This window comes from Schistocerca nitens, chromosome 3 (genome assembly GCF_023898315.1).
Source record: "Schistocerca nitens isolate TAMUIC-IGC-003100 chromosome 3, iqSchNite1.1, whole genome shotgun sequence".
In the NCBI taxonomy this organism is placed as follows: Eukaryota; Metazoa; Arthropoda; class Insecta; order Orthoptera; family Acrididae; genus Schistocerca; species Schistocerca nitens.
In genome coordinates, this window is record NC_064616.1 from 852,192,781 (window position 1) to 852,205,560 (window position 12,780).

Here is a 12,780-nt window from a genome sequence, read left to right on the forward strand (position 1 = left end):
ACAAATATTTGCGACTACACGAAATATTTACCGTATTCGACCTTTTTTTATCTTCATTGATGAGGCTATTACAAATTGTAAAACTGACTTTTGTGTAAAGTTTGCCTCACCATTTTGTGAACTTTCAAAGCATAAACTTAACAATTAAATCTTAATAGGAAAATCTCCGCCCCCTTAGCTGACTGATCAGCCTGTCTGAGTGCCACGCAACGGGCCAGGGTTCGATTCCCGGCCGGGTCGGAGATTCTCTCCGCTCGGGGACTGGATGTTGTGTTGTCCTTATCAGCAGTTCATCATCATCGACACGCAAGTCGCCCAGTTTGGCGTCAACTGTAAAGATTTGAAACTCGGCAGCCGAACTTTCCCAGGTGGGGACACACTACCATCACTCCCATACGATCATCATCATTACGATTCTACTGTCCTTGTAAGGGTTAAAAGTTTAGATCGAATTGTAAAAATAATTAGTTTTTGTATAACGTCTACAAAAGTCTGTTTTCTTCCATTACTCTCACGGGAAAGCTTAAATTAATAATGTTAACGAAAGCCGCGCGGGATTAGCCGAGCCGTCTTGGGCGCTGCAGTCGCGCACAGTGCGGCTGGTCCCGGCGGAGGTTCAAGTCCTCCCTCGGGCATGGGTGCGTGTGTTTGTCCTTAGGATAATTTAGGTTAAGTAGTGTGTAAGCTTAGGGACTGATGACCTTAGCAGTTAAGTCTCATAAGATTTCACACACATTTGAACATTTTTTTGTTAACGAAATAGTCGATTAAGCCGGTTCAATGAAGATAAAATGTCGAATATTGGAAGTAATTCTTGTACTCGCCAATTTTTGTACAGTGGTAGTAGAGTGTGCTATGAGCAACATACTGAAAATCTGACTGGTGTAGTGAGAGTGGAGATGGGCTGCGTTTGAAGGCCGCTTTTGTAGGTTTCTCTCGAATAATTCGAAAACTATCGCTTCTAGTGAAAACGTATTTCAGCGCAAAAATGAACTAGATTAAATTTCGTGTAAAAAGGTCGTGTTCATTTTTCTCTAGGACTAATAGCTTGCGCGAAGAAAGCGAGCCGGCCGGTGTGGCCGTGCGGTTCTTGGCGCGTCAGTCTGGAACCGTGTAACCGCTACGGTCGCAAGTTCGAATCCTGCCTCGGGCATGGATGTGTGTGATGTCCTTAGGTTAGTTCGGTTTAAGTAGTTCTAAGTTCTAGGGGACTGATGACCACAGATGTTGAGTCCCATAGTGCTCAGAGCCATTTGAACCATTTGAAGAAAGCGAGAGGATACTGATAGTCTTATAAGACGCGCATACTCTGTATTTTAGGTGCTGTTTGTAGGCCAATTTGATGTAGTTCCCCATCTGACAGACCACAAATGTTCCATACGAAAAAATTGTCTCTACTTCCTCTGCACCACTGTAGTGCGTTGTAAACAGTTATCGTTTACATCCTGTAGACAGGCGTCTGCCAGTTTATGGATTTCGGCATATAGGAATCACGAGTGTCATTAAGTTGTGTGTTTGACAATGAGTAATGTCGTTCGAAATCCAACATTTTGGTGTAGCACATGTTAGTCATTTATTTCTTTCTTCCTCCGTCTAATATTAATTCCATTATGTACAAAGTGAAAGATACAGTTTTCAGTGTTTTTGTGAAGCGATATTTCGTCACCGGGTGCTGTTAACGCGGAAGTTAATAGAGAATCCTCACGTTATGTCCGTCTCTGTCAGCTGCGTAAACAGCGTCGCAGATATAATCTGACATTCAGATACAAAATCAGTCTCATTAAGGCAGTAGAATAATTATGAGCCGTATAGCGTGGAGAAGAGAGACTGTTTAAGCTATGCATGTCACCCAGTGATGGACGTCGTGCTTCCAGACACCTAGCGAAGCTGCCCAGAGGAGAAAAGCGACGCTGTAAGTGCTAACAGCGTTTTATTTTCCATACTATATCTGATCTAGCCCACCAAGTTATTTGATAATTTTTTCCGGGAACAGGAACGGAGGACGACAGGGCCCTAATTAAGGAACTACCCCGGAATTCACCGTCAGTGGTTTATGGGAGGCACGGAAGGCTTAAATCAAGATGGCTCTTTCGGATAACCGTAATCGCGCTGCCTGGCCCACAATTCCAGCTTTTTATAGCCTCCCCGTCCCGCTCGGCTGAAACAGGATCACGGGCGTGCCTTCCTGCAGATTCGCACGCACTCGGCGCCCGTGCTCGTTAAGAGCCCGGGAGGGCCATAACGGACAAACTTCCTTGTGTACTTACCCTCCGGCCTGCTTATCGAGCACGCGTAGCAGCGTGTTAATAACAGCGAGGAATCTCGATACATGTTCATCTCGCCTTTGTATTACAGGTCGTTAAAAATTTCTGCGCAAATTCTGTAAAGTGTTTTGGGAGAATCTGCCGTGACTCGACTGATCCCAGCGTCATTCTCGAGAGCTTTAGGAACTGCCCAGAAACATAGTCGTTAATTTCTGGAACGCTCGTCGAATGCTCGGCGCTGCGCTATCTCCATCAGAAACAATACTGAGGTGTGGTTTATTTCCTTGGACACGTACGCGCCAGACGTGATGTCCTACCAAGTGGGGAGACAGACTTGCGATGAGGGGCAGCGTTGTAACGTGTTATGCTTAGGAACGGAACTGCTGCAGTTATTCGTATACTCTGGATGGCTGAAAACTGGAGCACTCTGCTGTACTCAGGACGAAAAATACAATGTGACCTCTCGGGTATTCTCGGTATTGTTGATAAATGGTGTGTGTTCAACAGAGTTGTCTCCATTTTTAAGAACAATGTTTCTGAGGCCGAACCGGTCGTCTTCTTTAAGTGTTGCGAGGTGTGTTGTCATTCGTATACATTAATCATTGATTAACTTTTTATATCTGGGATTCACAGTCATGTAGAACTTTATAAAAGACATCATATTTACGCCAGTGACTGCAACACTCTTTATTTCACGATTGCAATTTCGGCCTTAGGCCATTATCAAGTGAAGCTGAAAAATACAGAATGTTTCGTTCGTTGGTAGTTCAGCAACATCCCGTGTGCCTGGCTGTATTTTTCAGCTTCACTAGATAATGGCCTAAGGCCGAAATTGGAATCGTGAAATAAAGAAAGTGTTACAGTCACTGGCGTGAATATGCTGTCTTTTATTGATTATTGACTTTACTCTGTATACACATAAACGTATACAAGGCTTTCAATTTTTTGTTTAGGACAGTTTGTCCCATAATTAAATCGAAAGTTGTTCCCATCACCGGTCCTGATCAAGATTTTTGGGAGGTTTCCTTTGGTTGTAACATAATTCCTAAATATTCTCAATCTTCCTTCCTTCCTTTCTACAACGGCATTTGGTGTGTGGCTGAAAAGGTCCAGATTCTACAGTGGGTCAGAATTACTTGAGCCCTCTTTGGCTTTAGGGTAGAGAAGCTCTGGCTGTTTGTCAGTTAATAGTGGATCAATGATGTATCTACCCTTCCTTTGACGTTATTGAGTTATTGCTATGAATTCGGGCTGAATGGCTATCTTTAGGTTTGACCTGTATAGTACGCTGCGACTTAGCCTGGCTTGATTTATTGTCTCAGTTCAGCTTGGTATATTCTCCTGTGGTTAAAAGCGTTGCTACTGTTGTGTCTACGTGCACTTTCTCCACGTATTAATTGATTACATTCTTGTAGGGTCTGCCGCCGGATCATAAGCCGTCTTGACACAATATTTCAGCAGTTCAGCTGGTCGCCGTCTTCAGGTGATATTCAGCAAACAGCATTCTCACCTGAAAGTGGCGACCAGATGGACTGCTAAAATGTTACGTCGAGATGACTGACACGGCTGCAGACTCGACACGAATATAAGCAACATTGGTACTAGGCGCAGAACCAAAGTTTAATTTGTATGACATGTTAACTCTGTAGATCGAAGCACCAAAAATACTTATTTCATTGTGGTAGACATACATGAATGTCGAAGTTCATGTTTTCCGTGCTTCTTTTTGTAAGTGATGTTGCAGTGATTCTTCTTTTTCTCTTATTTAGTTTGAGTGGATTATCACTAGTTAATGTTCCTTCACATTTTGCGGTACTGGCCAATGCCACAGTATCTCGAAACTGTCGATGACTTTTTAAGTAATACGTTTTTTAAAGTATTTTCACATCGATGTACAACATCAGTGAGGACAGTTACTGAACATATTATCAGTCCAATTTGACGTACTCCACTCTTATTCCGTAGACTTCACGTTCACCAGATGGAGTTATATCAGTTCCCTAATGTCCTCGTGAATTCACTCAGCTAGGATAAGACATGTAGCCTCTGGAGCCAGCTATAATATGTTGCGACTTAGGTGGGAAGGACTTAAATGAATGCCTGATTTACGCCCAGTCACCAAGGAACACGTACTGAACATCTCTAGAGTACATTTGAAGGCTGTGATGATATATATTTTGCGGCACACTATGAAAGCATGTTTAGTGCCCCGCGAGTCATTCTCAGAGACGAACTGAGTTATAAATGGAAAAATATTCCATAAATGACTTACTTCAGTGGAATCTACTAAAGTACACCACACAATTCACCTAAGTTAGTTAAATCATTACATAAATCTTCTTCTATAACATACAATAAAAGCAAGGAGACGGCTAAAGAGAAACATCTAAAACATAACCTATTCGTCTGGATGGCTAATCACTACATAAAAAATAGATGATCTAGCTACTCTACAGCACATCATAATCACCACACCAGGGCCGCACGGGGTAGCCACGCGGTTGAGGCGCCTTGTCACTGTCCGCGCGGCTCCCCCCGTCGGAGGTTCGAGTCCTCCCTCGGGCATGTGTGTGTGTGTGTGTGTGTGTGTGTGTGTGTGTGTGTGTGTCGTCCTTAGCTTAAGTTAAGTTAGATTAAGTAGTGTGTAAGCTTAGGGACCGATGACCTCAGCAGTTTGGTCCCGTAAGTCCTTACGACAAATTTCCAAATTTTTTAGCCAGCAACGGTAGCCGAGCGGTTCTAGGCGCTTCAGTCCGGAACCGCGCGACTGCTACGGTCGCAGGTTCGAATCCTGCCTCGGGCATGGATGTGTGTGATGTCCTTAGGTTAGTTTGGTGTAAGTAGTTCTAAGTTCTGGGGACTGATGACCTCAGATGTTAAGTCCCAGAGTGCTCAGAAGCCATTTGAACCAAATTTTTTCACCACACCGCTCGTAACTTCTAAAAGTGCACCACACTAATCCAGTAATCACTTAAATCAACAGTTGTCCTCTTATCGCAGTATACTATACGGGGGCCGTTCAATATGTAAAGTAATACATTTTTCTCTTGGTCAGTTTCAATGTAAAACATGTGAAATTTGTTGTGGGACATGGAACATTCTCGCTTCAGCCCATATAGTTTCATGAAGTTCCGATAGGTGGCAGCGCTATACGTAGCCTTCAAAATGGCTTCTGTAACGGAGATGCGTTAGATTAGATTAGATTAGATTAATACTAGTTCCATGGATCATGAATACGATATTTCGTAATGATGTGGAACGAGTCAAATTTTCCAATACATGACATAATTAAGTTAATTTAACAACATACTTAAGTTAATAAAACAACTTTATTTTGTTATGTTGTTTTATTTTTTAATATTTTTTTTTCTTAATTTATATCTAAAAATTCCTCTATGGAGTAGAAGGAGTTGTCATTCAAAAATTCTTTTAATTTCTTCTTAAATACTTGTTGGTTATCTGTCAGACTTTTGATACTATTTGGTAAGTGACCAAAGACTTTAGTGCCAGTATAATTCACCCCTTTCTGTGCCAAAGTTAGATTTAATCTTGAATAGTGAAGATCATCCTTTTTCCTAGTATTGTAGTTATGCACACTGCTATTACTTTTGAATTGGGTTTGGTTGTTAATAACAAATTTCATAAGGGAGTATATATACTGAGAAGCTACTGTGAATATCCCTAGATCCTTAAATAAATGTCTGCAGGATGATCTTGGGTGGACTCCAGCTATTATTCTGATTACACGCTTTTGTGCAATAAATACTTTATTCCTCAGTGATGAATTACCCCAAAATATGATGCCATATGAAAGCAATGAGTGAAAATAGGCGTAGTAAGCTAATTTACTAAGATGTTTATCACCAAAATTTGCAATGACCCTTATTGCATAAGTAACTGAACTCAAACGTTTCAGCAGATCATCAATGTGTTTCTTCCAATTTAATCTCTTATCAATGGACACACCTAAAAATTTGGAATATTCTACCTTAGCTATATGCTTCTGATTAAGGTCTATATTTATTAATGGCATCATACCATTCACTGTACGGAACTGTATGTACTGTGTCGTATCAAAATTCAGTGAGAGTCCATTCACAAGGAACCACTTAGTAATTTTCTGAAAGACAGTATTGACAATTTCATCAGTTAATTCTTGTTTGTCAGGTGTGATTATTATACTTGTATCATCAGCAAAGAGAACTAACTTTGCCTATTCATGAATATAGAATGGCAAGTCATTAATATATAATAAGAACATCAAAGGACCAAAGATTGACCCTTGTGGAACCCCATTCTTGATAGTTCCCCAGTTTGAGGAATGTGTTGATCTTTGCATGTTATGAGAACTACTTATTTCAACTTTCTGCACTCTTCCAGTTAGGTACGAATTAAATCATTTGTGCACTGTCCCACTCATGCCACAATACTTGAGCTTGTCTAGCAGAATTTCATGATTTACACAATCAAAAGCCTTTGAGAGATCACAAAAAATCCCAATGGGTGGTGTTGGGTTATTCAGATCATTCAAAATTTGACTGGTGAAAGCATATATGGCATTTTCTGTTGAAAAACCTTTCTGGAAACCAAACTGACATTTTGTTAGTACTTCATTTTTACAGATATGTGAAGCTACTCTTGAATACATTACTGCGTTCCAAGCAGAGAGCTGTCACTGAGTTTCTTTCGACGGAAAACCAGAGCATCGTAGATATTCACAGGTGCATGCAGATATTCACAGGTGCATGCAGAATGTCTAGGGAGATCTGCCAGTGGACAGAGTGAAGCGTCCGTCATCATCGCAAGAAGGTCGCACAAACCACTCCGATCTCCCGCTTGCCGGCCGGCCACACACAACCCATTCGAGGAGATCGACTGATCACAAACAAACACCTCGCCGGCTTTGGTGGCCTAGAGGTTCTAGGCGCTACAGTCTGGAGCCGCGTGACCGCTACGGTCGCAGGTTCGAATCCTGCCTCGGGCATGGATGTGTGTGATGTCCTTAGGTTAGTTAGGTTTAAGTAGTTCTAAGTTCTAGGGGACTGATGACCTTAGATGTGCTCAGAGCCATTTGAACCATTTTTTGAACAAACACCTCGCTGCTCAGCTGGACGTCTTTGTTGGTAGTGCTGACACACTCGTCCACCATTTGCGGTACTCAAAGTCGGGTGTGCGCTGGCTTCCTCGCTGCCTAACAGAAGATCACATAGAGCAACGGAGGATGCACTCTGCGGTAAATAGTACGTGGATGATGGAGAGGTTACTCTGGCTCCGATATCGACCACTGGAGTGGTACTATGCGGACATCCAGGCCTTCGCAGTAAAATGGTACAACGCCGGAGCACTGAAGGAAGATTACGTTGGAAAATTGGGTTTTGTACCCAAAGGACTGGGGGATAATATGGTGTATTGGAACCCTGAATAAAACCAACTTGCTTCCAGAAAAAAACGTGTTGCGTTACTTATTGAACGTCCCTTGCATATTTCATTTCTGACGTGGATTTTGAAGATTCCAACGGCCTTGTCGCAGTGGTAACACCGGTTCCCGTCAGATCACCGAAGTTAAGCGCTGACGGGCTGGGCTAGCACTTGGATGGGCAACCATCCGGTCTGCCGAGCGCTGTTGGCAAGCGGGATGCACTCAGCACATGTGAGGTAAACTGAGGAGCTACTTGATAAAGAAGTAGCGGCTCCGGTCTCGGAAACTGACATGTGTCCGGGAGAGCGGTGTGCTGACCACATGCCCCTCCCTATTCGCATCCAGTGACGCCTATGGGTTGAGGATGCCACGGCAGCCGGTCGGTACCGTTGGGCCTTCATTGCCTGCTCGGGAGGAGTTCAGAGTTTTAGAATTTTGAAGATATGAACCCAGGGGGATCCACTTACTTTGATCTATCCTATAACTGTTAAGAATGTTACCTAGCGAGGTGCCGCAATTGTTAGCACACTGGACTCTCATTCTGAAGGACGGCTGTTCAATGGCCTTTCTGGCCAGCTAGATTTAGGTTTTACGCCATTTTCCTAAATCACTTAAACCAAATGACAGGATGGTTCCTTTGAAAGAGCACGGCCGATTTCCTTTCCCTTCTTCCCTAATCCGAGCTTATGTTCAGTCACTAATGACCTCGTTGTCAACGGGACGTTAAACAACAATCATCCTTCCCTCCTTTTTGTACAATGTTAAATTTGTGACGCTGACTCAGAATGTTATAAAACAAAAGATAAAGGGATATAGCCATCGACAATAGTGTGTTAGGTGGTAAACATTATGTTGAGTTTGTGTATACTGAAGTGAGCTAATATTACTGATATCTTGGATAGGAAGTAGATCGTAAATGCTGTTCAAATGGCTCTGAGCACTATGGGACTTAATATCTGAGGTCATCAGTCCCCTAGAACTTAGAACTACTTAAACCTAACTAACCTAAGGACATCACACACACCCATGCCAGAGGCAGGATTCGAACCTGCGACCATAGCGGTTGCGCGGTTCCAGACTGTAGCGCCTAGAACCGCTCGGCCACCCCGGCCGGCGTAGATGCTGTGAAACACTTTGCCTCGACCAGATGGAAGGCAGTCAGCTTGGTGATCCGTTTGGCGTTAACGCCCTACATTTATCTTACCACGTGGCACATACAATGCTGAATTCTGCAGTGCCAGAAAGTAGGATTCTAGCCAACTGTTATGTCATTTTCTGGATGTCTCCAGGGCTCTTCATAAGACTGCCACTCCTCATTGCTTCAGTTATAGGGAATCTTCTACCTGCCATTCCCCTGAGTGCCCAAATAGAACTAAAGATTTAGTGGAGATGCTTTTGCTATTCAGAAGAGAGCCACTCCTCCATTCCTACACGCTGTCTTGAATAATCCATAGAAATATAGTCTGCATTATGCTTAAGGTTACAAGGTTCTCGGCGAATGTCCTGTGTTTGAACCTCTTAGGTCCCTTATCACAGTGTGGTATCCCTCACTTTTTTGGAAATTTGTGGTAAGGTCTTATAGGACCAAACTCCTGAGGTCATCGGTTCCTAAGCTTAGACACTGCGTAATCTAACTTTATAAACTAACTTACGCTATTGACAACACAAACACTCATGCCCGAGGGAGAACTCGAACCTCCGACGGGGGGAACCGCACGGACTGTGATAAGGCGCCCTAAGACCGCGCGGCTATCCCTCACTTTGCTGGGGAGCATTCGGCCTTCCGTGCTACAGACTGTGGGATAAATACTATAAGGTACAGTGGATCGTGTTCATAATGTGTTCTCACTCCTGATTGCTGTTATATTGGTAAATAGTCAGTTGGCTGCTTAGCGCTCAGTTTCACTTGATAGTGTCCCTATCTTGGTGGTTTCCACGCTAACATTGCTGTACCTGACAAATGAAACCGGGACAGGAAGTCGTCATTTAAGTGCAGACACATTAACAACTTAACACTGAGTAGTGTCTACTAACATGAGAGAGCATAATGAGAATTTGATGACGGAGAGCGACCACGTAACAGAACTGATTTGCATCTTCTGTTTTTTGTTCAGAAAATATGCATAGGTCTGGAGTATGAGGCTCCCAACTGTGCGAAACTTTCACAGCTGCTAACAGAGCCTAACAGCACACGGAGTATACTAAAGTATTCACAAATCAGAAATTGTCAGTGAGAAGCATAATGACGTCGTTAAAGAACACCGTGCTGTCACAGATGTGCAGAGAAATTTTTAACTTGTAAAGCACTCTCACTGTAAAAACAACTGCTTGTATATTTGAAGGAAGAGTGAAGGATAATGATTGGTATTTGTTTATAGAAGACAACAACTTCAACTTAAACCCATCCGCCAGAAAGACTGCGCTTTCTTTGGAGACTACAAAGCCTTAGTGTAGGGGTGTTCGAAGATTAAAAATGTCTTAGTGAACATAAACGCAATATTCTTCCTTGTGCTGGAAGGTTACACCACCTATTTCCTAAACCATTTGTTTTAAACGAGCATAGCGAGGTTTTTGTCTTTCTTACCCTTGTTTTTATGCGGAGATGGGAAGACTGCAGCACTGGAAGATTTAGGCGAGGGCTTTCTGGTTCCCTAAGGCGGGCTCTGCGTTCCACAGCCTGGGTACGACCATCAGTCCTATCAGACGGACAAGATCTGACGGCTTCAGACATGTCTCTTATGCTCCGTTCAGCTTTAATCCCGTGTTTATCTTTTAATAACGATGGCAGGTCATTATGTGACTATGCACGTATGTATGTATTAAACCGGGGACCTGGAAACGACAGAGGCTTCACCTCGCCGTAGCCCTCAGTGGTTCGCAACCCTACAACAGGCCACAGCAGTCCACCCACCCCACCGCCGCCCCACACCGAACCCACGGTTACTGTGCGGTTCGGCCCCCAACGGACCCCCGGTAACGTCTCATACCAGACGAGTGTAACCCCAAATGCTTACGTGGTAGAATAACTATGGTGTACGCGTACGTGGAAATGGTGTTTGCGCAGCAATCGGCGACACAGTGTAACTAAGGTGGAATAAAGGAAACCAGCCCGCATTCGCCGAGGTAGATGGAAAAACGCCTTATAAACCATCCACAGGCTGGCCGGCACCACGGACCTCTAAATTAATCCACCGGGCGGATTCGTGCCAGGGACCGGCACGGCTTCCCGCACGGGAAGCAGCGCGTTAGACCGTGCGGCTACCCGGGCGTGCGTAATGTGACTAACTATTTCCTTCCCTCTTCCTGTTGGGCAGCTGCAGTAATATGAGCTACGTTAGAGTCTATGCGCCTGATCGTTCCAATATGAAGCCTTATACGTTTATTCACCTGTATTAATGAGAAAAAGTATGTTCAGGTGTTTTTTTTGTCGTAACTACGCTTGTATCCAGAATTTTGCAAGGTTGCGTTTATTTTGCCACAAAAGAGTACAGACAGGTGACAGTAACGTAGCAACAATGTAAAGGATACAGGATGTAAACAACTGCAACAAGCATAACGGCCGGCCGGGGTGGCCGAGCTTTTCTAGGCGCTACAGTGTGGAACCGTGTGACCGCTACGGTCGCAGGTTCGAATCCTGCCTCGGGCATGGATGTGTGTGATGTCCTTAGGTTAGTTAGGTTTAATTAGTTTTAAGTTGTAAGGGACTGATGACCTCAGAAGTTAAGTCCCATAGTGCTCAGAGCCATTTTGAACCATGCATAACGGTAGACAAAAATGTTCATTTTTTCCAACGTAACGGGTTTTGCACGCACATTACGACAACTGTTTAATGTGCTCAATATGGGGTGTGACCACCTGTGGCAGCAATACAGGTCTGACAATGACGGGGAATGCTGTGAAGGATATCACCAGTCTCACGCTGAGGCAGTAACTCCCATTCTTCCCTCAAAGCTGAGCGCAAATTATGGAGAGTGGTTGGTAGATGTTGACGTGATTCAACGCGTCTCTCTAGTGCATCCCTGACACGCCCTATGGGATTCACACTGGGAAAGCGAGTAGGCCACTACATGCTTGCAATATCTTCCATTTCCAATAAAACATCAACTACCCGTGCTATGAGAGTGAGCTAATCGTCCATCGTTACGAAGTCTGGGCCCAATGCGCCTCTCAACATGAGATCCCATGGTATCTTCACGGTACCTGTCAGCAGCAAAATCTTTCATGAAGAGGTATTCGAGTGGGTTCAAATGGCTCTGAGTACTATGGGACTTAACATATGAGATCATCAGTCCCCTAGACTTTGAACTACTTAAACCTAACTAACCTAAGGACATCACACACATCCATGCCCGAGGCAGGATTCGAACCTGCGACCGTAGCGGTCACACGGTTCCAGACTGGAGCGCCTAGAACCGCTCGGCCACTCCGGCCGGCTATTCGAGTGGGCCCTGCCCACACCATTAGGGATCCACCACGATACCGGTGTCTTTACACAATGTTTGGGTTCCGAAATCCTGTTCCACGTTCCCTCCAGACGTGAATCCGTCGATAATCATTTACCAGACCAAAGCGGAACTCATCTATGAAAAGAACGTTGGCCCACGGTTCGACCGTCCAGGTTGCACGTTGACGACTCCATTGTAGACGTTCCCTTCTCTGAAGAAGAGTAGAGGTACACTTACAGTAGGTCTCCGACAATAAAGGCCACTCTGCCGAAGCCTTCTGTACACAGTTTGAGACGCGCGGGTAGCCGCGGGTCTAGGGCGTCTTGTCACAGTCCGTGGGGCTCGCCCAGTCGGAGGTTCGAGTCCTCCCTCGGGCATGGGCGTGTGTGTTGTCCACAGCGTAAGTTAGTTTACGTTAGATTAAGTAGTGTGTAGGCTTAGAGAGCGATGACCTCAGCAGTCTGGTCCCGTAAGACCTTACCATAAATTTCCAATTTTACACCGTTTGCCTCGATACAATACTTCCAGTGGATGAAGCAAGGTCAGATACTAGTTGCCGTGCTGTGCTGAGGTGGCACCGTCGTGCCCTTACAACCAAATAACGGTTCTCTCTTTCGAATGCCACGCATGGTCGTTCATGCCCTGGTCTTCG

General features: G+C 44.3%; 1 protein-coding gene and 1 pseudogene across 1 annotated transcript in view; one reads left to right on the top strand and one right to left on the bottom strand.

The window, feature by feature from the left end:
• Positions 1-12,780, bottom strand: part of LOC126249449 (uncharacterized) — a 573,122-nt gene that overhangs the window by 123,078 nt on the left and 437,264 nt on the right. The window lies entirely within an intron of this gene.
• On the top strand, positions 7,776-7,893 carry LOC126250410 (5S ribosomal RNA; annotated as a pseudogene).